This window comes from Rattus rattus, chromosome 6 (genome assembly GCF_011064425.1).
Source record: "Rattus rattus isolate New Zealand chromosome 6, Rrattus_CSIRO_v1, whole genome shotgun sequence".
In the NCBI taxonomy this organism is placed as follows: Eukaryota; Metazoa; Chordata; class Mammalia; order Rodentia; family Muridae; genus Rattus; species Rattus rattus.
Genome location: NC_046159.1, coordinates 21,195,126 through 21,221,439, shown reverse-complemented (window position 1 = coordinate 21,221,439; position 26,314 = coordinate 21,195,126).

Genomic DNA, 26,314 nt, shown 5'->3' with positions numbered 1-26,314 from the left:
TCTGTGTTTCCCAATGCATGAAGCCCACCACAGCTATTCCGTAAAGCTGAAGTGGCCCCATTTCCGTTTGGTTTTTGTGCATTCTTTTATTCTCAAAATATTTCCTGGAGATTTTTTATTTCGTCACTATTCTTTGAAGAAACAATGTTTTTAGTCTTTCCTTTCTATTTTTCTTGTATTGGCCATCTTTCTTGTTGCCTTTGTCTGTTCCCACTGGCCTTAACTCTCTCTAGTGTTTTAGACGTCACGAATTTCAGCAGTTTTCAAAATTCCTAATGCAAGTTGCTGGTCAGGGCCCTGGGATTTCAGAGGGAGCGTGTGCACATTCAGAAGGCGGTCTGCTAACTCCTCTCAGCTTTCTGGATGAGATGGAGTATTAAAGTGTACTGCTTGCGTACTTGATAAGTTGACTCCTACAATGAAATGGAGCATCACATCAAACTTAATTGTCTTTGGGTGGTTGCTGCCTCGAATGAGAAATGCTCCCCGTAGGTCCCAGTATTGAATACTTACTTCCTAGTTGGTGGTCCTGCTTCAGTCCCTGCTCCCGGCTCCTGCCCTGACTCTCTCTTACAACAGACTGCAATCTATAAGATAAAATAAACCCTTTCTTCCCCCAGTTGCTTTGGGTCTCCGTGTTTGTCACGGAGCAGAAATCAAACCAGTCAGGTGGCATCACCTTTGGTAGGTCTCCAACTTTGGTTCCCTGTTGCTGTGATGAAACACTGACCAAAAGCAACTTGGGGAGAAAGGGGTTTATTTGGCTTTCTGTTGCAGTTCATCATGGGAGGAAGGCAAGGCAGGAACCGGAAGCAGAGACCGTGAAGGGACACTGCTCCCTGACTTACTTCAAGGCTGATTGGTCAAACACCTTGTTTAAACAGTTAAGGCCCGTGTGCCCTAACTAGGGTACCCACAGTGGGCCAGGCCCTTCCACATCAATCAGCAGTCAAGAAAATGCCCCCACAAATGGGCCTACAGGCTGGTCTGAAGGAGTCAATTCTTGAGTGTATTTTCCCTCTTTCCAGGCATGTCAGCTTGACAACCAAGATTAGCCATCGCAGCAGGTAAGCAATAAATTAAAAGATGGAAGTCAGTCAACTGGTATTTATATCCAAAAAGCAGCTATGGTTAACTCGCAACTGGTTAAAGTGCAGAGAATAAGTACTCGCGTCTCGCTCAGCCACAAGTGGGATATCCGCGTCACCCCAACAAGCCAGGGCTCCAGGGACATCCTGAAAGATGGGCAAAAGATTGTAAGAAGGACCAAGGAAGATGGCCCAGTGTATAAAAGGACTCGCTGGTCATACAGAAGACCCGGAGCTAGCTCCCAGCACGCGCGTGGCAGCCCACGACCACTTATAACTCCAGTTCCAAGGAATTGCACGCCCTCTTCTGGTCTCCTTGGGTACTGCAAGCACATGGTGCACAGGCATAAAAGCAGGCAAAACATTCATACTTAGAAAATAGAAATGAGTAATTGTAAGATAGAAAATAAAAACTGTAAGATCCAAGGCTGAGGACTGTGCCTTCTGGAAGAACCAGGTCTCCTGCGCTTATGAACTTGTGATTGTCTGCACTAGACCTGCATAAAGCCTGAATGCAATCCAGCTATCGGCCGTCCAGCACAGAGAGGAGAAGAGAATTCCACCCTTCTCACCCCTAGTTGAGGAGCTCTGGCAAATGTATGGATTCTTGAGAAAGGAGACACATTTTAAGGGTGTGGTCCCTGGTAAATCCACCATGATCCAGTGAACGGTCCCATCTTGTTGAGAATATGGGCTGCAGGGGTATGAAGAAGAGGAGGAGGTGGAGGAAAAGAAAGAAGAGGACACAGGGTTGGGGGTAGATGGAGGTGGATAAAAGACATACAGAGAAAGGAGTGGGGTGCATTTGATTGAAATACACTGTATGCCTGTGGGACATATCGATGAATTAGTAAAATAGTATACTTAAAGGGAAATATTCCCCCAAACCTAAAACAGTCAGCAAATTTAAAAGCAAACGAAAACCATAGGAAAGTTAGCTCTTGGTCTCTCGGTCTGTGTTTGATTAAAAATACTGACTTCTCTGATTTGGGGTGTAGGATTACACACGTATGTGTCATCAGGAAGACATCATTAATCGTGCTGTTCAAAGAGCACGACTGAACGTAGCTTAGGAGGAGAGTACTTGTTAGCATGCACAAGGCATTGGGTTCAATGTCCAGCAATGCAAAACAAAATGGACTATTTTTGTGTCCTTAATGTATCCAGTTTGAAAAAGATATAGGAAGGGATGGGGGCCAGCTCATTTAGCAAAGTGCTCACCTTGCCAGCATGAACGTCTGAGTTCAGATCCCCGAACAAACCTTTAAAAACAGGGGCGGGGAGTGACTGTAGCACAGAAATCCCAGGCTGTAATCCCAGTGCTGGGGAGATTGAGAAGGAAGATCACTGGAGCCCTCCGTCCAGCTACGCTGGGTGAGCTCCAGGTCCAGTGAGAGACCCCTTCTCAAATAGCAAGGTGGAGACTGCCAAGGGAAGACAGCTGTAGGATGTCACACAGGTGAAGGCAGGTACAAGATAAAAGGAGGCCTGTCATTGGACGAGAAGGAAGGATGGGCAGGAGAAAAAGTTTGAAGGAAGAGGAGGAGACTGGAACGGAAGGAGACTAGAGAAGAGGCCACCAAGAGAACATGAAGGCAGACGTTAAGATTCCACGCTGTACCTATACAGGTGCTATGAATGTTCCTAAGGGATGGATGTGTACAGGGCTTTGTATGTTTAGGTGGGCAAATATATCTTATCAATTGGATCAGAAGTTATTGTGCTGTGTGTTCTTTTAAGTTTAAGAGAGAGTGTGGCGGCTGGGACACTAAGCCGTCACAGAATTGAGATGAATATTTCTGGCGTGGTGATAGCCTGCCTTGGGAACTAGATGGGTAGAGAGATTGTTGCCAGGCTCAGAGAGGGGTCTTCGGCAGTGTGATATGGGATGGAGCAGAGCGGGTGAGACGCTTTGCTGACTGAGATTAAGGTCTTACCAGATATTTTGGGGGCACTGTGGTGCTGGATCTAGTGGGGGCAAAAGAGAGCATTTTATTTTTTATAATTTTACAACAGACAGCTTATTTCAATCTCTGACCTCACGTACACATGTGCACACATGAACACATATAACTATATCCCACACATACATAAGGAAAGTGTGTATTAAAAGGTATTTGTCAACAGTCTAGTGCTACTAGTGTCTAGCTGGACAATACAGACCCAGAAGTTACAATTAGCTTACAATTTCTGTATACTACTGAACCATTTCTCTAGGAAAGTCTTTTTTCTTCTGTGTTTTCTTGCTGGTATTTTTCCGACCATCCTGGTTTTTCTCTTATTTATTATCTGCCTTATCCGAATGTTTCCATTCCTTCTCCCTCAACCTGATCCCTCATTACAATTTTCTGTAACGCTGTCTGTTCTTTTCCTGACTAATTCTTCTCTAACAACTTATAGGACACTCATCTAACACGGGAAGACATTAGCTAGGAGCTTGGCGGTGATTGGAGGTCCGTGTGGTTGAGTTAGAGCCCTGTGATCTCCACTTGGAGACAGAGGAGCAGACAGCAGGAGTCACGCAGGCATCACCAGCCTGTCGTGAGGGTACAGATAATGTTCGGTGGCCAAACCAGAGCCAGGAAGATCCTGCTGTGACGTGCCATCACAGGCAGTTCTGTCTCTGGTATTTATAGCTCCATGTAGGTGGGGATGATGCTCCTCAGAACACAGAGAAGGTCTCAGCCCAGAGAACCACTCTTGGTTGAATGCTATCCTGCAGTCTCTATAGAGTAGAGGATGCTTCGGAGATGGAAGCCAGGTCTCAGTTCCTGACTGCACTAAAGGAGACAAAGACACAGCGTCTTACAGAGTGTGCTCCGCTGGTGCCAAAGCTTTGCTCATAAAAAGAAATCCAGTGTCCTCCCTTTGCATAACACCCCTCCTGAAATGATCTGTCTGAAACATTATCCCAAACTTTTGGCCAACATGGCCGTGGGCTCTTAGTGAACCCTACTTTCCTGTTTAAGATCCTCAAAAAAAAAAAAATAGCCTGTCTTCCATAGTACAGAAATGTGAAGAGAGAAATAAAGATGGGGAGTCTTGGGCTTCGGTGAGAGGTTCCACTTCCAAGACAAGCTAAACCAATCAAGGCTGAGATACGGGCTACACATCCTCTCCAGCTGTAGAGCCTAAGGAAAAATGACCTTAGAAAGCACTTTAGAGGACTTATGGGTGTCCTGAGGGTAGTCCTAGATTGACTATTTCGTTTATTTGGGCCTCAGTTTACCCATCTGTAAAGCAAGATGTGTACAACAGATAAGCATCCGAGTTCATTTTGTTAGTCGCGGTTCGGATGTATCTTTGAGCCAACTTTAATCACCGCCAGTGTTCTGTACATCGGTTTTCGTTTACTTAAGCACTTTCCTCGTCTTAATCAATACCACTTGTAGACTGATGGTCTTGACATGATGGTTGGAAAGTTCCTTCTAAGCCACGTTTAATTGAGTGCATAAGTAGTATTCATTTTTTGACATACTTAGGGCTCCCAGAGTCCCCTTACATGGAGGTACAATCGATCATGTCTGAAAGTTTGCAGGTGATAAGTCTCTTCCCTATCGAAAGGGTGTTAGCATGAAAGAAACTTTTAACTGTATCCCCAAACGCCAAAGGTATCGGCAGGAAGACAAGAAAAGTGTTAGCCCAGGATCTAAGCAGCCTTTTTCTTCTCTGGTTCATTCTTCCCATTTCTTAGAAAAGGTGGACAGGAAGCTCTAAGAGAGACAAAGACATGGTTATTCCAAATTTGGCATAAAAACCACATCTTAGAGGAGAGCTGGGATGCTGCAAGGTTCACGGTGGCTACCATCGGGGCTGGAATCAACATGCATTACTTGTCTGATTATAAGCTCTGGGTGCCCCTTGTCCTCCCAACAGGACTTCTCCCCGACATTCTTCACTGTTGACATCAACTGGAGTATTCACATCCTACTATTCTTTCACACAGCAGGAATCTCCTTTCTCCCTCTCAGAGCTGGGAACACGTGTCTTACTCTACGCAAACAAGACTTCTGAGTGACAATGATGAACAGCTCAGGGAGAAGCTCCAGAAAGCTATAATAATATCTGTAAATTATCCATGACCTAGATCCTTTCAGGCCCGTTCTTCTGACTTTTGGTCTTCCTGAAGAATTTTGCAAGATTGGGCCTGCTCGTATCCTCTCTACATGAAGAGATGCGGTAGACCTCATAGCCAAGCACAGGGGAAGAAAGGGGCAGCCTAGAATTAGGATGTCTGTGCACAGAATAAAGTTGGAGTTCTTTGGAATGTCATTTATGTTCATGTTCATGCCCACGTGATATAGCTAGAAGTCAGTTTATAACCTCCCAGACATATTAGAGCATCGTGTTATTGTCCACTTATTGAATGGTGAGTGCTGGCACATGAATCTGAGACCCGGGGAAGAGGGAAGAGGAGACCCAGTGGCTGTAGAACCCGGAAGTTGAGTGTGACAATGACAAGAACGCTAAATGAAGACCTAGTCCCTGTGTCGGCACTGTGTTGTTAGGCTGGGCAAGCTTCTTGACGGGGGCAGGGCACTCGTCTGATCAGTGGACAGATGCAAGGGCCGAGTCTGCTCTGAGTGGAGTGGACATAATTTATTGTCCCAACTAGAAACTTCCAACAGTGAAGTAGGTGCTGTGAATGATTCTGATAGGATCAACCCAGGGTTATCCTGGCTGACAATGAGGAGAACTATCCTACTCCTTAGAGGGATGTAGTGGGAGGCGTTTCCCTTCATAGCTATGGGTGTATTTATGCAGTTTGGTTTCGCACTAGAACATCAATGCTGGACATGTATGGAATGTCTTGCAGAAATGAGAGGACTGGCGACCTGAGTCTACAGGGAGTTGTTAGATTCAATGGGTCACTTGGTCTCTTCTTCCCCGGGTCTCAGATTCATGTGCCAGCATTCACTATTCCATAAGCAGACAATAACACACGGCTCTAGTATGTCTGGGAGGTTATAAAGCATGACTTGTATTTATCTCACATGGCCACAAAGATAAGTGACCCAATCCAATAGACCTAATTCCCTACAAAGAATCACCTACCCAAAGGTCCTCAGAAGCCATTGATGCCTCTGAAATATCTGGACCTCTGTCCAAATGTCCCCAGTGAATTACTCAGTGCTATAGGTGACTACCGTGCGACCACCCACCGAAGGTTCTGTTCATGAAGCACTAGTCTCACAAGCATGTCCCAGTGCTGAAGACGGGCTGCTACCAGCACTCGGTGGCTTTGTCGTGCAGCACTGAGTCCCGGCAGCGTGCAGGAACTAGCCAGAGGAGCCTGGCAGCCCTGATGTTACCACAGGGCGCTTTTTCAGCCTGTGTCTGTAGGGGGCACCCTAGAGCACATCACCTCACCACCAGCTGTTAATGCACAAAGGACTCCTAGAGACTCCAGGACATGGGGTCTGGGTCAGGAACACTGATATATATCCCCACCCCCTTCTCCTCTGAGTGTGTGGGGCCCACTGGGTATCTCCACACCCTGGCACTTCAAGTCTCTGTGAGGCTAGGCACTTCCTCTCCTCCTGATGCCAGACAAGGCAGCCCAGCTAGAAGAACATATTCCACATACAGGCAACAGCTTTTGGGACAGCCCCCACTCTAGTTGTCTGGGACCCACATGAAGACCAAGCTGTACATCTGCTACATGTGTTTATGAAGGCCTAGGTCCAGCCCATGTATGTTCTTTGGTTGGTGGTTCGGTCTCTGAGAGCCCCAAGGGTCCAGGTTAGTTGACTCTGTTGGTCTTCCTATGATGTTCCTATCCCATTAGGGGCCACAGTCCTTCCTCCTATTCTTCCATAAGCGTCCCCAGGCTCCATCCACGTTTGGCTGTGGGTGTCTGCATCTGTCTGAGCCAGCTGCTGGGTGGCGCTTCTCAGAGGACAACAAGCTGCTGTCGTGCCCGTCCTTTTGGGAATGCCACTGACGCTTTCTAAGCTTTCGGATCCTGGTCTTGCTTCCAGTTAAACAGAGCTGTATGTTGACTAGAGGCAATACAAGGTATAGTTTGTGTCATTTCTAAGGTTAATCCCTAAGTATCTTCCAGGCATCCCTCTCTTACCTTCTACCCACAAGCAGTGGGATGATGTGGGGGCTGGGAAATGCCAGGACTTGACCCTCTGAAAGACTCCATGGGACAGTACCCCTTCCCCAGGCCTCTTTCAACAGCTCACAGTCACCGTGATGTGAGCACAGGCAGGCTTGGGCGCTGAGGGTTGGGTGGAGCTTAACTGCCCTGACGTCACCACCCACAGGTCCATAAAGACTCGGTGCCCACATGTGTGGCCAGGAGCTGCTGTGGACCTCACCTTTAACAGGTGAGGACTTGTAGGGTCTTTGGAAGCTTCTCTACAAGTCGTGCCTTCTTTCCTCGTCCCTGGATCACTGTAGTACAAAACCTTCTTTCCCTGATGTGTCTGTCTTATTTCAGCAGAAGACAAGACAGCAATGGAGATAGAATGCTACCCCAACGGTAAGTCTGTTTCACATCTATTTCCTCGCTGCTGCTGAGCCCTCCTCTCTGGTCACTGTCTTGAATGTCTCATCCATGGGAGACTCCAGTCATGCCACTCTTTGCTCTGGTTCCAGAAGTGACCAATCGCTCCCATGCATGCTCCCATCACAATGAGCTGTCTGTCATCCACTGCCTTCAATAGCAGCCAAGCCATTGAAGCTGCCTGATCTAAACCATGAGCTTATAAACGTTTTCTCTTCATAAGTCAGCTGCCACAGGTGTCTACACTTGTCACCTGATACATAATGTTAATCTACTAAGAGTCGTTCGGTAATCTGCACTGTCTCTCCTGGCCATTACGCAATGGAGGTCATTTTCCTTTTTTTAAGATTTATTTATTTATTGTATATAAGTACACTGTTGCTGCCTTCAGACACACCAGAGGAGGGCATTGGATCCCATTACAGATGGTTGTGAGCCACCACCTGGTTGCTGGGATTTGAACCCAGGACCTCTGGAAGAGCAGTCAGTGCTCTTCACCACTGAGCCATCTCTCCAGCTTATAATTTTTCAAATTAGCCAAAACCAGAATAATAGAGAGAGCACCCTACTGTCAAAAGAAAATGGCTTCAGGCTGTCTACTACTCTTCTGGATGTTCAGGTGCCGTGGTGGTATTGAACTAAGAAACTTTAGACCTATGGTCATACCTGTGTCCCCGAAAGCATTCAGGGGTTCAAGCCTATCCCAATTTTCTTCCCTTGCTCAAATGGAATGAATCTGTGTCTCAGGGAAATAATATGGAGTCTGGGAGGTGGTCACATTCATCTGTCATCTTCCTTAATAATGCCATTCCATCCCTGCCCCCACCTCACCCCCATGTCACCTACCCCTCACCTACCCCTCACTCCTACCCTACTCCCACCTTATCCACACCCCACCTCCACCTCACTCCCCACCTCACCCACATCCCACCCCTACCTCACCCACACCTCACCTCACCTCCACCCTACCCCACCCCACCCCATCCCACCCCACCCCACCCCAGAATGCTCCTCATGGCCTTCTGAGCACCGAGTTCACACTTCCTTCTATCCCTCATCTCTTCTGAAGAGGAAGTGTCCCGAGCTGTCTCATCTCAACCTCTTTTTTGACAGTGAAATAAAAGACAAACGTTCACTCATGCCTGTCCTGCATCCAGCCACCCCTGGCCTTCCTTAGACACCACCCCGCCTCAGGTGTGTGTGGGGGGAGGGGTGAGACAATGCTGTCCTGCTCTGAGCCCTTGCCTTCTCTCCCCTGCTGTGTTCCTGGGCAAGCAGCAGGTCTGGAGGGAGCAGGGAGGCAGTGTGAGCTTCAGCTAAGGCCTTCCCTTCAACAGGGCTGTGCTGTTCAGATGGAGACTCATATAAACAAGAAGCCCCTGTTCTCCATCGCAGTGTCAGCTAGTGCCTGGCTCTCGGGCGGCTGAGAGCTGGGCTATGATCTCCGTTTATACTTGGGACGTCCTCTGAGAGCTAGAAATGTGTCCTGTGTAAACATTAGCACATGCCCTGACAGACACATGGCTGGAGAGTGAACCCTTGCTCCTGTGATGCTGTGGGCGCAAAAACGACATCACTTGCCTTCTTCCCCTCCAGTCCATCAGTCATGAGGGACACACTCAGCTGATTCTCTAGCCGGGCTTCCTGAACCTGTGTTCAATTGCTATTCTCTCCTTTCCACTGGCACTGTAACCTAGCAGCTGTGTGACCCTGGGCAAGTGAGTTAACCTCTCTGGGCACTGATGTTCTCAAATGAATAATGTAATAACCTAGAGATGCCCCCATGATCATTAGTACTTCAAAACCTATGTGTAGGGACCCTCACGTGATGGTTAGAGGCCTGTGAGGTGTCTCTAACAAGCATTAATTCCTTTCCTTCGCCTTGATCCCCCCTAGTATCTGACACTATCTCCTACTGCCACAGAAGGCTATAAAGGACCCAGTGACTCTCTGCCATCTTCACATCAGGTCCGCCCTGAGCAAGTTTTCCTGCTGCTGCTGAGGCCTCTCCCCAGCCTTTGCCCTGGGCTTCCCATCCATTGGCCCTCGAAACTCTACTGACTGCTCACTCTTCATGACCAACGGCTGCCTCTGCCCGTGACCTCTGCTCCCACACGGGGTCACACAGCTGCTAGGTTACGGTGCCAGTGGAACGGAGAGAACGGCAATTGAACACAGGTTCAGGAAGCCCGGCCAGAGAATCAGTCCAGTGTGTCCTTCCTGACTGATGGACTGGAGTGGAAGGCAAGGACCCTTCTCCAGCTGGACTTCCTCTTTGAGTAGGAAGGCAAGGGTCAGTAGCCCAGTAGCCCAGTAGCCCAGTAGCCCAGTAACCCGACTTGCTGTATCATCTCCCTCCCCGGCTCTGTGCTTGCCTCCTTGGGTTTTTGGGGGTTTTTTTGGTTTGGTTTGGTTTGGTTTGGTTTTGGTTTTTAGGGTTTTTTAGTTGTTTTTTTTTTTTTTTTTTTTTCACCTGAATTCCAAGAAGAAGAGGATGCCTTGGGCACCCTCTTGTGAGCAATGGAGATGTGCGTGCTTCTGCCTGTCCATGGCTTCAGAATTTACTGAGTGGCTATGTTAGTTGTATTGGCTACAACTTGTCAAGTAGACTGAATTGCCTTTGCCTGACAGCCATTGGAAAACACACTGAGATTTTTTTATTCCGATATTAGCTAATATTGGAACTCTCTCAGATTACACATCACAATCTATGTGCAATATATATGAACATGTGTATATGTGTACTGTGTGTGTATGTGTGCATGCGTGCGTGCATGCGTGTGTGTGTGTGTGTGTGACAGAATGCCACGAGAGGGCTCAAGAGACTGCTACAGAGTTGAAGGCCCTTTAAAGGCCTCCCTGAGTGATAGAAGGAGGGGGTTGACAGAAATTCAAGGCAAGTCTCTTCAGGCATGAGGTAATCCATCCTCCTGGTGGTACTAGGGGCCCCAGCGTAGAGTCAAGCCATGGGGTCAGAGTTCAGCTGGGCCTCAGGGTTGAGCCATCCTGTCCTGGTGAAAGGCTGTGAAATCGATACAGGCAAAGTACAGAACAGGAGGTGGTTAGACAGACAGGCAGACAGACAAATGATGGCCATTAGAGCTGGTCAACTCAGTCAAACTAAGACTCCTGGTAGAGTCAGGCTTTCTCTGCTTGTCAGACCCTTAGCATATATACTATGGGTCAGCTGACAGGTTGTCTGGGGCCATCACCACTCCAGTGTCTTCCTGCTTATGGGGTCTGCAGCCCTCTTCCTTGGTCTTGGGTGTTTGATATATTTGGTCCTAGTTTTCCTAATAAAATTTTAATTATACTTGTGTGCTCCTAAGGTCTAGGTTTATGTGGGTAAATTTAGAGGGGGCATCCTTTCATGAAAAAGTCATTTATCAGTCTGTGCCTTGTGGGTGGCAGTGGCCAGATGGTGTTATTTATACGTCCACCAAGGTACAGAGTCATCTGCCTCTGGGATCGCCCTCTAGATGGTATCCAATGCTGCTTCTGAAATGGAGTCTCCCAAAGCAAGACAGCTGAACCAGGTGGCTTCCCTAAAGCGACAAGAGCTAACTCCCAACAACTTCTCACCAGCAACTTCTCCAGCCCACCTTACAGAACTGAAAGATAATGACGAACCAGACCTGTCTCACCCAGGACTGCTTCATGATGCATAGCCCCGTCCTTGTTCTTTCTCCATTTAAACCTGAACACCCCAGAGGCAGACCCTCTTGTTTGCTTCTCTTCCCCATGGGGCCGCATTAAATAAATCTCCATGCTTTTCTTCACTGGGTATCTCCTTTTTCTATTGGATTGGGGGTGGGGGTTGTTGTTGTTGTTGTTGTTGTTGTTGTTGTTGTTGTTGTTCTCTTCCTCCTTCTCCTCTTCTTCCTCCTCCTCCCTCCCTCCCCCTTCTTCCTCTCCTCCTTCTCCTTCAAGGGAAGGTCTAATGAAGCCTACAATGACCTCAAACTCACTACGTGACCTGGACTAGCCTTGCACCTCCTGCTTTCACCTCCCAAGGGCTGGGATTACAAGAATGTGTCTCCATGGCCCACTCGGTTGATTCTTTAACTGGCATGCTGAGAGTGTAGTCTTTGGGGCACTTCTGAACCCTGGGCTTTTGCCCTTAAATCTTCAATTTTTCAGTACCCGAGGATGTCGCTCTTCTGGAGCTGACCGTCCCAACATCTGAGCTCCCCACCCATGTCAACTGAGTGACTAAATCAGTCACCAAATGAGTGAGTGAGTGAATATGTGCCCCATATAAATTAAAACGGTGTTTAATGTCCCTGCAGACCCTCTGACTCAAACCCCCTGAGTCACTGCAGGGGACCTATACCGACTAGCACTAATTTGTGACATTGCGTTTTGAGCTCCAGACAGAGGCTGTGGTTGACCCGTGTGTCTTAAAAGTCAGAGTAGGGGCTGCATGGATGGTTCAGCAGCTAAGAGCACTTGCTGCTCTTAGAAAGGCCCCAGGTTCAGTTCCCAGCCCATCTGTAACTCTAGCTCCAGATGACCCAATGTCCTCTGCTGGACTCTTCAGGCACAGCATGCTGTGGTACACAGACATACGTGCACATGGAACATCCAGACACACACACACAAAAAAAAAAATTAAATCTTTTTTTTTTTATCAGAAGAAAAATTTGCTGTTACCTCTCTTTGGGAGAGGGACCAGGCAGAGATGGAGTTTCAGCTGTAAGACAGAACCTCCAGAAACTTCCAGAGGCCCTAGAGTCAAAATGCTGCTTCCTGGGCTTCAGTGTCATGAGGAGAATCTGTGGCCTGGGCAAGCATTGTTGCTCCTCTTTTCAAAGCCTTCTGGGAGCTCCTGCCTGCGTGAATATAGGCCTGGGTGTCGTCGTGTGTCACACAAGGGTGTGCTGGGGCCAGCTTGTGCTAACTTCCTAGAACTAAATGTCAACTTTCAGGACGTCTGTGATGCAGGTGACATCATGCCGGGACCTTAAAATAGCCCGCGGTGGGAGTATTCACAAGGGAGACTAGCAAAGGCTTCAGATAAGGGCTTCTAGCCCAGAGGATGTACATTCACCGACAGACACCCACTACTCCCTCACCTCTGGGTGCTTTGGGAAACTGTCATGGTTAGTTTTAATCATCAGCTTGCTACATTCACCCCAGGCAGGAAAACAAGTCTCAAAGGTGGATTTTCTAGATCAGATTATCCTATGGGCACATCCATGGAGGCTTGGCTATATTAACTGATGGGAGAAGACACAGTAGTGCATCCCACTGCTCCCTGGGTTTGGGCCCTGGACTGTAGAAGAGTGGAAGAAACAAGCTGAGCACTGGGAATGCACACATCCATGTGTGTGCTCTTGACTGCATACAAGGCAATTGCCAGTTTAACAGTTTTAAGTTTCTGCTAACATGTCTTCTCTGCCTTGAAGAATATAGCCTGGAATCAGAAGCTAAAACAAGCCCTTTCTCTGGACCCTCGGCCTCCCTGACAAATGTAAGAGATATGCAGCTTGGTCTTCGTGTGGGTCTGAAAGAACTGGAGTGAGGCTATCCCTAAAGCTGTTGCCTATACAGGGGATATGTTCTTCTCGATGGGCTGCCTTGTCTGGCCTCAGTGGGAGAGGATGCACCTAGCCTCCCAGAGACTTGATATGACAGAGTAGGGTGGACATCCAAGAGTCCCTCATCTGCTCAGAGGAGGAGGAGGAGTGAGAGGATTGTGGGAGCAGGTGACTTGGAAGGGGCAGTGAGAAGGATGTAAAGTGAATAAGTAAAACTAACAACAACAACAACAATAATAATAATGGTGAGAAAAAAATAAGCTCTTTCTCCTCTAAGTTGATTTTTGTTGGAGGTATTTTCTCACAGCAACAGAAATTAGACTAGGACAAAAGCCACCACACACACACACACACACACACACACACACACACAATCTCAACTGGGTAAGAAGAGGGACTCCCTTCATAATTCACGCTTTGATTAGCACAGTGTAAGTTTCATTGTGCCATTTTATGTACATAGACTTTGCTCCCCATTCATTTCCTGTTATCGTCTCTTGCTCTCCCCTTGCCATTGCTCTCTTCTCTCTACTTCTCAATAACTCCCTTTCCACATCCACATATATACCTCAGGTATAGAGATCCAGATTCTGAATACGAGAGGAGATATGAGATGCATGTCTATCTGTATCTGACTCATATTGCATAGCACAGCCTGTTCATTTCCCTTATGAACCACCACTGTGCATACAGATCACAGCTTACTCATGACTTCATCTGTAATGGGCATCCAGGTTGGTTCCATTTCTCAGCCCCTGTGGATGGCGCAGCAGTAAACCTGGGTGTGCAAGTGTCTCTGTGCCGTGCTGACTTAGAGCCCTCCTGGTGCATAACCACGAATGGTATAGCTGGATCTTACTCTATGCTTGATATTTGAAGGATGAATGAGGGGAGTGTATCCACGGGTATGTACTACCTCTTGCATGGAGGAAGAGAGGACCCTCCTAGTTGTGTGGCAGGAAGGGATGTGGGTAAGATTGCCCCATCCAGCTCTTTCCACTGCAGATCCCTTTCTGATGCCCAATTCTGTCTTGCTAATTTCTCTGCTCAACAGCTTCTGATGGCTCCTCCTGACCTCTCAGGCAGAGTCAAGTCCTGATCTTCATTACCTAGCTCCTTCTGCTGCCACTGTCTTCTTACCAGACATATTCTGGAATTGTGCTCCATAAATTTTATGGTCGGTATTTCCAGCTATTGCCTTCTCCATACGCTGTCTACGATACCTTTTGTGCAAAGGGAACCCTATCGTCTCTCAGGAGACAAGAGAGCTCTTTACCTGAATGAACAATCTGGAATGCATGAATCAAGTAGGTATGGAAGCCATGGGTTCTCTGGGACTCTGCTTTCTCATCTACAGTAGCCCCCACTTTCAGGGTAGTTGTGAGGTTGGGGAGCTAGGGTATGCAAAGGTCTCGGAGAAATCCCAGCATGGAGAAGACGGTGCTTGGTACATCTCCGCCACAAGCAGCAATAGCAACCCAGAGTGAAAGCCTAGAAGCCTGGAATGGACTCCTGACCCCAAATGACCCACCTTTCCCAGCTTCGATGGCTCAGATGTCCACAGTCAATGTTCCCATCTCTGTCTTCATTTTCCACAACTCTCCCTACCTTCGCCACTCCATCGTGAGTCTCCAGCAGGTTACCTGTCCCCAGGCAATGTAGGCAATTGCATCTCAAGATGATTAGCTGAATTACAGCTGCAGAGAGCCTGCACCCCAGCATCCCTCCTCCTCGCTGACTGTTAGTCTCTGCCGATTTACTTCTCCTCGCCTGTTTCTCCCTGTCATCAGAACAATGCACACATCACTTCTTTGGGTTCCCGGGGACTCAGTGCCCATAAAGAGGATTTATATCCAATTCACAGGAAGCAGTAGGTAGGGGACTGGGGTGGGTAATCTTGGTTGTCAACATCTGAAAAGAGAGACCCTCAATTGAAGAATTGTCTCCATTTGATTGTCCTGTGGACATATCTATAGAGTATTTTTTTGATTGCTAATTTATGTAAGAGAGCCTAACTCGCTGTGTCTAGGTAGGTGGGCCTGGGCACACACACACACACACACACACACACACACACACACACACACACACACAGAGAGAGAGAGAGAGAGAGAGAGAGAGCTCACATATACACATTATATATTACACACATACACACTGTATTTATTACACACATAAACAATATATACACACACGCTGCTTTGCTCCCTTCAGATTGCTCATCATGTATGTATATATGCATATATATGCATATATGTGTGTGTGCATTATGTCATATATATAATGCATGTGTATAATATGTATGTGTGTATGTAATATATTTTATGTCATATACACATATACGTGCATGCACACATACAAGTACATACATTCACACATGCACACACACACACGTGCACACACATATATATACACAAAAGTCAGGGCAGGAACTCAAGGTGAGAACCTGGAGTCAGGAACTGAAGCAGAGACTGTGGAGGAACATGGCTCACCAGCCAAGCACCCAAGCACGGCTTCTGGACAAGGGACAAGGATGGGCTTTCTGTGTAGGAAGAGCAGGCTGAGGGGAGCTGGCAGCACCATGATTCGCTCTGTCATTGCTGAAGGGGTCAACGTCTCACGGCCTTGGGAGCTTCAACAAAGACGCCCATTCTCTCACATCTCTGGAAGTCAGACTTCAGAAACCAAACACCATCATGGCCATGTTCTCCACAAAGACTGTAGGGAGGAGAGCCCTTCCTTACCTCTTCCAGCTCCTGATGGCCTGGAGATCTACGACTGGCATTGCCAGCTCCACTGCCATCTTCCCTGGGTGTCTCCTCCTCTGCCACTCCACTGTGAGTCTTTAAGATGAGTCCTTGTTCTCACATTGCAGGGGCCACTTGCACCTCGAGATGAATAACTGAATTACATCTACAGAGCCCCTGTTTCCAGATAAGGTCACGCCTTTGGTTCCCAGGAGACAGGCTGATCTCAGCAGATATCAGGATTTACAGGCCACCGCCTCTTAATGGCTTCGAGGTTCTTATGCCATGGAACAAGGAGATGCTCCATTGTGGCGAACATAGACATAATTAATTAGGAGAAGATACACTTCCGGGGGGAGAGGCCGGAGTAGGGGGAAAGGTTTTAACAACCCAAGGGGCTGGTGCATAAAGGGCTGAGCTGATGTCATGGGCTTCTCTGTGGATGCTTGACCTGTGTTATGTTGCTCTCACTACAGCCTCGTGCACTGTGGGTCTCATCAGCATCCTTAATTTTCACCCAGAGATGTGCATCTTATTGTTAACATGGGGCATAGGTCATTGCCGAATACTCTTAAGGACCTTTGTGGTCAGAGGGTGCTAGTAGCTGAAGGGGGATATCATAACAGATTTAAATGGTTCCGAGTTTCTGAACAACGCTACCCAAATAACCCCCTGGCTGTGATTGTAATTGTGTCCATGGAGGTAAGGCAGGTCAGGGGAGAATCCTTGCTGAGTCTGTTTTCAAACCAGTGATTTGGTCAATACTTCTCTATCTGTTTATACGAGTGACTTCCTTCACTTTGGGGGTGGGGCAGTGCTGCTCTACTCACCCCAGAGTCCTGAGGGATTCCATTCAACATTTCAGGGAGGGTAACAGAAAATTGGGAATCAAGAGTCCCACCTTCCGGGTGTTTGGGCCCACAATCATGACAGTGACAATGTGGCCCGATTACATAGGCACATCATAGAAAAGCAAGAGGCTTATGATCAGATTGATTTCTCCACAAGTACCTCAAAAACACCCCTACGAAGCTTCCAGGCTTTAAGCCCTTTAGCCCATTGAAGCATCCTTTTGTTTTTGTTGGGCAAAGTGGCTGCTGTGGCCTTCCTCTTTGTCATCCTGACAGTGTCCAAGGTTGTGGCAAACTGCTTCTAGACGAAGTGTCAAAATGCATCTTAGACATCTAAGAAATAAAAAAGGGGCGTGGTGGGCTCATTTGACATGAGAGTGGCCCTGCCAAGGACATGTGTCTTGGCCCCATGTGAGTGTCAAAGTCTTCCCTGGATGAGCCTCTGAGGAATGGCAGAGCAGTCCTCCAGTCCAAGTACAAATATTGACAGTGCGCGCAGAAAACGTCTCCATAGCTTTCTCCTCTGGATGAGAACACCTCCGACAGGGTCTGCTCCTACTAAGAAGCACTGGACGTCCCTCCTTGTACACCAGATACCATAAGCCCCACCTCCCTGCTTAACTGTATATGATAAACATGCTGAACTTCCGGGGTGCTGTGGCTTCTCCATCCAAGAGCCTAACCCACTTGAACCCTGCCTCTCTGTGGACATGTCAGTTCTTCCTTCATTTCCTGGCTGCCTCAGTCAGATCAATCCCTGGGTTTGTGAGACAATGCCGCAAATGAATTCTCTTGATGCATCAGGAAAGCTCTTGCCTCCCTGGCCTAGGAAATAAATTGCATCCCCCATGACTTTAGCTGAGAGAGATCAGAGGTCATTTGAGGGCCTGACACAATTAGAGGCAGGGAACAGAGAACCTGCTCCCTACCTGCTGTCACTAACAAGCTGTGACACCATGAATCACCATGACCTTGACGGTTTGGACATCAGGTCCTCCTTATGCCTGGATGTAGGGCTTATGTTTGATGGTTATCATCACTCTCCTGTTCTGACATGTGGTGAGAGAGGAATCAATGTCTCTCATGCCCTGGAGCCTAGAGCAGATCCATTCTGTGTGAGAGGGACACTCACTTCCTTGTTACCTTCTTGGGAGAATAACCTACATTCCTCCGCTCTCGCACCAACCACAAAGGCCAGCATGCGACTCTGTAACCTTGGAAGAAATGGACATTTCTCCCCAGCAGGAGGCAGTAAAGCGACTGCAGACAGCAGCTGGGGCGCTTGAATCCACACCAGATCTGACACCATCCACCGGTAAATACCATAAGACTCACTGTGGGCGGTTCTGTCTGTAGACCTGTCACATGGAACGCAGGTCACAAGTTCCGCTTGCCTTACCTGTGACTCTGATCCACCTGCCTTGCCTTAAGGTCCCTCCAACACCCTCCTCAGCTTTGATGAATTAACCTGATTGGCTCCCAGACTTCAGAGAAACTACTAGCTGGTATAAAGAACATGGCCAAGGATCTTGACAAAGAGCTGCACGTGCCATGAGAGGAGGGGCAGGTAGAGAGAAATGTGTGGAGGGGGTTCTGTGTCCTATGTGGCCACACCAGATCTAGACACCTCCACATGTTCAGTTACTCAATGTTCTTGGCCCTTCGGAGATTTTTTTTTAAGAGTGTGAAATAGAATTACATTGCTTTATTACATTATTTTGCCATCTTCTTTTGTCCCCCCAGCCCCTCCTAGCTACCCTTCCCCAGACCCTCCCTTTGCCCCCTCTCAAGGTGCTACCTTCTTTTTTCTTGCTACATTTGTTACACATATATATGTACCTGTATGCGTGCATGGGCACACACGCACACGCACATCCACACAACTAAGTCCGTCTTTGTTGTTTGTGTGTTTAGGGCTTCAAAGCTGCACTCTCACCCTGCACGCTCATCCCATACAACCGGTAAGGGATCTCAGCCGGCTGGAAGTTCTTTGTTTAGGAGTAAGTGTCCTGTGAAACTTCCCACCCTCCACATCAACATACTGCTAGTATCTAGTCTGGTTTATGCAGCCATTTCTAGGAGAGACTGGTTCACAGCAGACTCCTGGTATTCTAGTTCTTGTGGTCTTTCAGCCCTCTCTTGCACGATATTTTCTGAGCTATGGATGCAGGAGCTGTGACATGCATGTATCCATCGGGGTTGGGCTCCCCCTGATCCACTGATCTCTGCACTGTGTCCGGTTGTGGTTGTCTGTGATGGTCTCCCTTTGTCACGAAGGAAGCCTAATGGGTACTAACTCCACATATCCAGGAAAGATGGCCCCCACCCATCCCTCTGGAGTTTTAGGGAGTTTGGTAGCATCGCTATGAGTGATGTCTTCATTGGAAGTTGGTGACCGACTCCATCTTGAGTCCCAGGGGGCTGGTAGGCTCTCCCTTCCCATCTCGCCTTGTCTTTCCTGTATCTATCCTCACTCTGAAGCAAAGGTGAGCCAAACGTGACCTCATTAGCATAAAAATGGTGCAGCCATTTCAAAACTTCTAGGATTGCTAGAAGTTGGTTACCAAGAGAGGGGACCAAACTGAATACAGACTTCACCCCATCCTTTCCTCCCTGTATCTCCACTTTGCTGAAGCCTCCAGCAAGGGTCAGGAAAAGGTGTCCTAGGGTCCCTCGTGTATGTCATCATGTACTTTGCTGCTACCTATTCATGCTACAACCGCCTACTTACTTAGGCAACAATGGTCTGTGCACACCAGTGTTGACTCGTGGCCAAAATAAACAAAAATCCCATTCCTCCTGGGATGCTGTGTTAGAGGACAGCCATAAGTAGAGTGATCACACATGGTGACAAAGTTAGGAAATGTGGGAAAGGGAGGAACTTTCACCTTACGCTACCTGTCAGTAAAGTCAGGTTGTTCTGGAAATGGATTCTAGTATGTGGAACAGGAATTCGTAATGTGAGCAAGAGTACAGAGTGTAGAGCAGAATTCCTGAGTGTGTGTTGTGATCTAGAGTGTGTGCTGAGATCCAGAGTGTGGGTTGGGATCCAGAGTGTCTGTTTGGAGTATAGAGTGTGGGTTGAGATCTAGAGTGTGGGTTGGGAGCCTAGAGTGTGTGTTGGGAGTCTAGAGTGTGCGTTGGGAGTCTAGGGTATGGGTTGGGATCCAGAGTGTAGATTGAGAGTCTATGGGTTGGGATCTAGAGTGGGTTGGGATCCAGAGTGTGGGTTGAGAGTCTAGAGTGTGGGTTGGGATCCAAAGTGTAGGTTGGGATCCAGGGTATGGGTTGGGATCCAGAGTGTGGTTGGAGTCTAGAGTGTGGGTTGAGAGTCTAGAGTGTAGGTTGGGAATCTAGAGTGTGTGTTGGGAGTCTAGAGTATGGGTTGGGATCTAGAGTGTGGGTTGAGAGTCTAGAGTGTGGGTTGGGAGTTTAGAGTGTAGGTTGGGATCCAGAGTATGGTTTGGGAGTCTAGAGCATGGGTTGGGATCTGGGATCCAGAGTATGGGTTGGGACCCAGAGTATGTGATAAGAATCTAGAGTGTAGGGTGGCATCCATAGTGTGAGCTTAGAGTCTTGGCAACCATGAGTCCTTCAGAGACTGATGGAAGCAACAACAACAATGTGGACAGACACTTGCAGGGATGGTGAATAACAAAGAGAAACTTCAGAGGGACACAGGGCTCTGGCATTGCCCACATCTGCTCGTGGAGGCTGGGAGGACAGGCTGCCCCTAACTGTGCCCAGTACTGACAGTGCTGGTCTCCAGGCCAGCTTCACCACAGGAGGATTGCCTCACCCAGAAGCCCTGGCAACACCACAGGGCCACTGCAGCACCCTCAGCCTGTGCTGGTCTCGGAGAACAGTGTGACAGTCTGCTGATGGATCAGGATGCAAGCGTCCCTCTCTCCCTGCCTCTTTCTATGTATGATATAAAGGAACTCCCAATCCAGTGGTAGAAGTAAAAGTGAGACAGGCACAGTGAACCCCAGAAAAGGAGGAAAAGAGCAGTTGGAAAAGGGCTAGACCTAGGGACTGCCAGAGGATAGAGCCAGAGTCTTATCAGCATGTTGGAGTGGTCTGGGGACATGAGCGTTGTTAGTCTTTAGGGTTTTTATTTACTCTGGGTGCACACACACACACACGTATGCACGCACACACATGCATGCTTACTCAGAGGCCAAAAGAGGACATCGGGTGTCCTCTCCATCACTCTCTGCCTATTCTCCTGAGGTAGGTCCTTTTCCTAAATCCAAGGCTCAAAGTCTGGGCTAGGCTAGAAGACAGCAAGCCCCCGTCATCCTCCTGTCTTCACCCTCCTTGGTGCTGGAGTTGCAAGCATTTGTAAAGATGGCCAACTTATTACACAAAAACTGGTCTCTGAACTCCGATCCTCATGATGAGTAAGCACTCTTAACTGCTGAGTCATTCCTCCAGCTCTGACATGGTATTATTCTAAGAAATCTTGTAGCTCCTGCAACTCTGGTATCCCTATACTCAGTAGGCTTTCTCTCTTGTGGGGAGGGCAACAAAGATGCGTATGGTACATATTATTAACAAAGGAAGAGAGGTATTGTGGGTAATTGATTTATGTATTAAGGGAGTGAGGAGTGGTTGTCTCTTGTCGCTATGAGGGTCTCCATATCTATCTCGTCTTCTCCTCACTCCTTGCCCTACTAGAGTTTAGAAGAGGAACAGGCAGAGCAGGTTGACATCAAGAACCCTGGTCAGTTTCAAGGAAGACATGGTCACAGGGACTGAATTTTATGAGGAGAGAGGAAGGGGGGTCATGTGAGGCCAACTGGTGAGGTAGCTGCCAGGCTGCCAGCTAGGCCATCCCCTCCATCCATTGTGTGCAAAGCAGAGACAAGGAAGTCTTTAGGCTCAGTCTATAGCATTGTCATCGTCTAGAATTTTCTGTCCTACTGCCCTCCTCCATTCAAGCAGGCCTGTGAAACCTGCTTCCAAATATGGCCGTTGGGGTGACAGGCTCAGGGAGACAGAAGAAAAGGACCCTGTGCAACCACTCTGAGGAGGACCTAGTACTCATTTGTCAGTCCCCTTCCCTTCTCTAAAGCCAGATCCCTTTGTCCTGCCACGTGCCGTCCCCTTGTACCTTGGCCAGCATATTGGCACACATAGCACTCCACCCACACACCCAGGGCTTTAACTCTACCTGCTCAGTGTTGGTTTCACGCTCAGCACAACATGGTCAGACCAACGGAAGAGCCAGAGCTATGATACCCAGGGGAAAGACAAGGTGATAAACTCAGTCAGTGGCAGTGTCCTCTCCACTGCTGGGTGCCGGCATTTGTAACACTAGGACTGGAGACTTGGGAGCTTGACGCAGAGGCAGAGAGGTTCTTACTCTTGTGTCCTGTGTGAAAGCAGCTTGATCCTGTTTTGTCTTCACCCACCCTCCTAAGCTTTCCTGACTACCCCACAGTTGCAGGCAGGCACCCCTACCCGCTGTCCTAGCCTCTCCCACCTTGCTCTCGCAAATCTGCAGGAGGAACCCTTGGTTATTTGGCCTCCGTAAGGGCTTTAAAAATAGATGTGGATCCCCTATTTTTTTAAAAGTCCCTAGCTAAAAATAGCTCTCAGCATCTAGGGGAGAAAAAAAAAGAAAGAAACTGCAGCAAAATTCAATTGGAGCAGTGACTTTCCTGCCTCTGATGTTCCAGGCCAGTTGCAGGGTAGAGAAGGCTTCAAGGGAGGGCAGGGGGCAGGGTTCTTTCAAGGACAGAGCCAGTGAGGGATGGAAGGCAAGAGATCCGCTGCAAAGTCCTCTCGATATTCTCTGGATTCTGGTCACTAATTCTGTCGTAATCCAAACATCCAGGCAGCGATGAAGGGAAAGCTCAGAGCAGCAGCAGATGCCCCAGTGGCTGATGGGAGCCTGGGGATGAGAGCTCAGGGACAAGGCACCCCTGAGACATCCCTCAAAGACTCATGTCTGGGGGAGCCATAGAACAGAGCCGTCCTGTGTATCCAGCAGCAAGGAGAAGACTGGGGTGAGACGCTCTAGACTCCAAGGGAGTGAGGGACTCTTAGGAAATGGACTCTTGGAAAGCTGAGTTCCTATCTAGGACATGGATACACGGGGATGGGGATAGCCAGCCGTCTTTTGTGCCAGATTCTCTTGGTGGTTTGTGGTGAGGAGAGAGATCGTGGAGATGTGGTTTCACTTCCCCAAAGGGAGCATGTTTGAGATAGAAGGCAAACAAGTTCTCTACCCTCACACTCATTCGTACACACACAAGCACACAAAGATCTTCGCTCACATCCACACACTTCACACGTGCACACACGCACACACACACACAGAGTACAGACACACCATGAACACATCTACACAGTACACACATGCACACTCATAGGCACAAACATACCATGCACATGTTCATAGACGCACCATGTATACACACATAGTACACACGTGCACATAGACAGGCACTCATATACACATACACACATACATACCATACACTCATATACACTCTCATACTTAACATACAGCACATACACAGATTCATATGCATACACTCATCTATACTCATATCCTAACACACACACACACACACACACACACACACACACACACACCACACCTCTCATTTCAAAGCATTTAAAGGGATTTCTCCCGTGAACAGCCTTCATGGTGGCCTGGCGAAACACTTAACTGAGACCACAGTGGAAATGCTCTGGTCACTGGTAAGCTCTCGGATACTCTTAACACGTGCTTTGCACACGTTGGTCACCAGGGCATGAGCATGCTGAAAAGCCCACTAAGGATCCTCTGTTAGGAAAACAATTGGAGCTTCTGAGAAATGTGCAAGTCCCCAAACTAAAGTCTTACAGACCATCCCTGTTTCTACAGCTTGTCACAGAGGCTGCGCAAGTACAGCCGATGCATGTGGTGGAAACTGGTCCCTCAGATAAATTAGAGCGCCACGTGTTCCAGTGTTGCCTGAGCTCATTTTTTGATCTTCTCTCTGAAGTTACAGGATGGCCGCTGTCCTTCCTAGGAAGAGCATGGAGAGGGAGCCCTTGGCAGCTGACGTAGGAGCTGCTCTGAAGTGCCTTGAGGAATATGATGCTGTGTATAATGCTCACACATGCTCGGATGGAGAGGAAAAGGTTGAATGAGTAAAGTCCACGCAGAAAGAAGAGGGCTGAGAATGCTCACGGCGAGAGAGGGTAGCCAAGTGCATGCTGCTCGTGTGGAGAACAGAGGGCTGGATGCTGGGTACTCGTGTGGACGAGAGAAGGCTAGGTACGGTCTGCTCGTGGGGAGAGGGGCTTCCACACCTGATGCTCCTGTGGAGAGGAAAGGGTTGAGAACCTGACATCGCCTCACTCGGAAAAGACGGGGCTGACGAGTGTTGAGTGTCACAGAAGCTGAGTGGTCAGTTCCTGGTCACACGATCTAGATCTGTCCCTCTGCCCCGGTGCTGTTCAAGGTGTGGGCATCCTCTAAAGAGATGAGCTAAGGGGTGTACGGTGTGGACCATGGGCTTTTGCAAATTCAAGGTAAAGTATTCTCTGGATTATTTGTCCTCTTAACTCGAGGTTTGACTTAGTCTTTTTTACTACAGGATCCCTGGTTCTTCTCGTCATGAGGACATGTACACAGACCTCAAACTAGCCTTTCCTTTTGCAGATTTATGTCCCCACACACCTGGGCGGGAAATGTGCTGGGCCAGCCAGTCCAAGTCCCCTGTCATCCCCTCTCATCTCTCTCTCTCTCTCTCTCTCTCTCACACACACACACACACACACACACACACACACACTTTTTATAAGCCACTTTCTTCGGCCCAAAACAACACAGCATCCTCATTTCTTCTCATAACTGCAGCCAGGCACCTATTGCATAACAGAATTGATGTAAGGCACTTTGAGGAACGGAAGGAAAACCAAGTGACTTGGGAAATAAACAGCCCCTCCCCTCCTCACCAGGCCCGTGGTTCCTGATGGCATCTGTGCGCATCCAGATTGCAGTGCAGTGCTTTGCTGCAGCCCTGGAACAGTGAGCTTTGTTGCCGATGTTCTCAAAGGCTTTGCTCAGTACTTTTCCTCTTCTCCGCCGCTCAGGCCGGTAAAACAATAACCTTGTCTCCCCCTAGTGGCCGAAACTCGCAAGCGCTGACCTGGGAGCCTTCTCCCAATCCTGGTAATTAACCAAGGCTCCGTTGCCTTGGAGACTAACTCGCTCATCTGTGGGGCTGCCTCTTGCCTACAAGCTTAGAAGCCCATAGGTTATGATTTTAGAAGTCCCTGAAACGGATGTAGGTGACACATGGCCGAGACTGTGTTTCGGGCTGGAGAGAAGGCTAGGCTCACAACCAAGTGTTTCAAGTTTAATAGCGCAGAGTATCAGTCCCCTGACCTAAAGAACGACCTTTGCCTGGGAAGGATATGCTCATTCTTGGACCCTTTTTAGCCGAGGTTATTCGATAAGATGCTTACCCAGCATTCACAAATCCCTAAATTCTATCCCAAGCACCATGTAAACCTGGAGTAGGTACAGGTCTGCAGCCCCAGTGAATTCCAGGGCAAGCCAAGCCACTTGAGACTTTGTCTTTTAAAACAAAAACAAAAAACAAACACCCCCCCCCCAACTTTCTCATACCTGTGCATTCAGCAACTCTTAGTTGCAGACCAGGAACCTACCTTGTCTGTCTGTCCTAGCATCTGACTTTGTATAGCACAGGCTGTCCTTTAGTTTTTGGTTCCCCTGCCTCAGCTTCCTGTATGCTGTGATTACAGGTACAAACCTCCACACTCAGGTAGGAGTTCCCATTTAATACATCCTCTAGATGACTCTGGCCCACAGTGGGTTACCACAGCGTAGCCCAGATAGACCAAGTGTCCTTGGCGTTTCGTTCCTGTTAATTTTCAGAAGCCTTGTGTGAGTACCAAAGAGCTGACCAAAACAAACGTGGGAGATACTTGTCTCAACCAGTCATTACCGACAATGCTTCAATTCCAATAAGAATCCTTTCTTCTGGCTCCCCACCCCCGCCCTGCTCCTCCCCGTTATCTTCAGAACCCATCTCGGAAACCGGGATGCAGCTCAGTTGGTAGGTAGCCAGATCTGCACAGACCCCAGCACTGCATACACTGGGCATGGTGGTGCCTGCTGCAATCCCAGCACTCAGAAGACGGAGGTAAAAAGATCAGGAGTTCAAGGCCATCCCTGGTTACAAAGTGAGTTTAAGGCCAACGTGGGATACATTAGACCCTGTTTCGAACCTTAAAAGGGGGAGGGGCCGAACCTTAAAGGGGGAGGGGCCAAACCTTAAAAGGGGGAGGGGCCAAACCTTAAAAGGGGGAGGGGCCAAACCTTAAAAGGGGGAGGGGCCATGATGATGCACACCTTTGCTCTACCTAGGCCAGTCAGTACTGTATAGTGAGACCTTGTCTCAAAAAACACCAGACAGCAGTCATTTAAAGACAGCTTGAGTGCAGGTGAGGCCACCAGAGCCCCTGTGAGACACACCACTCGGAATCTGAGAGGAGTGAAGATCTGACCCCTCGCATGTCAGGCTCCGTACCAAAGCTCACTAAT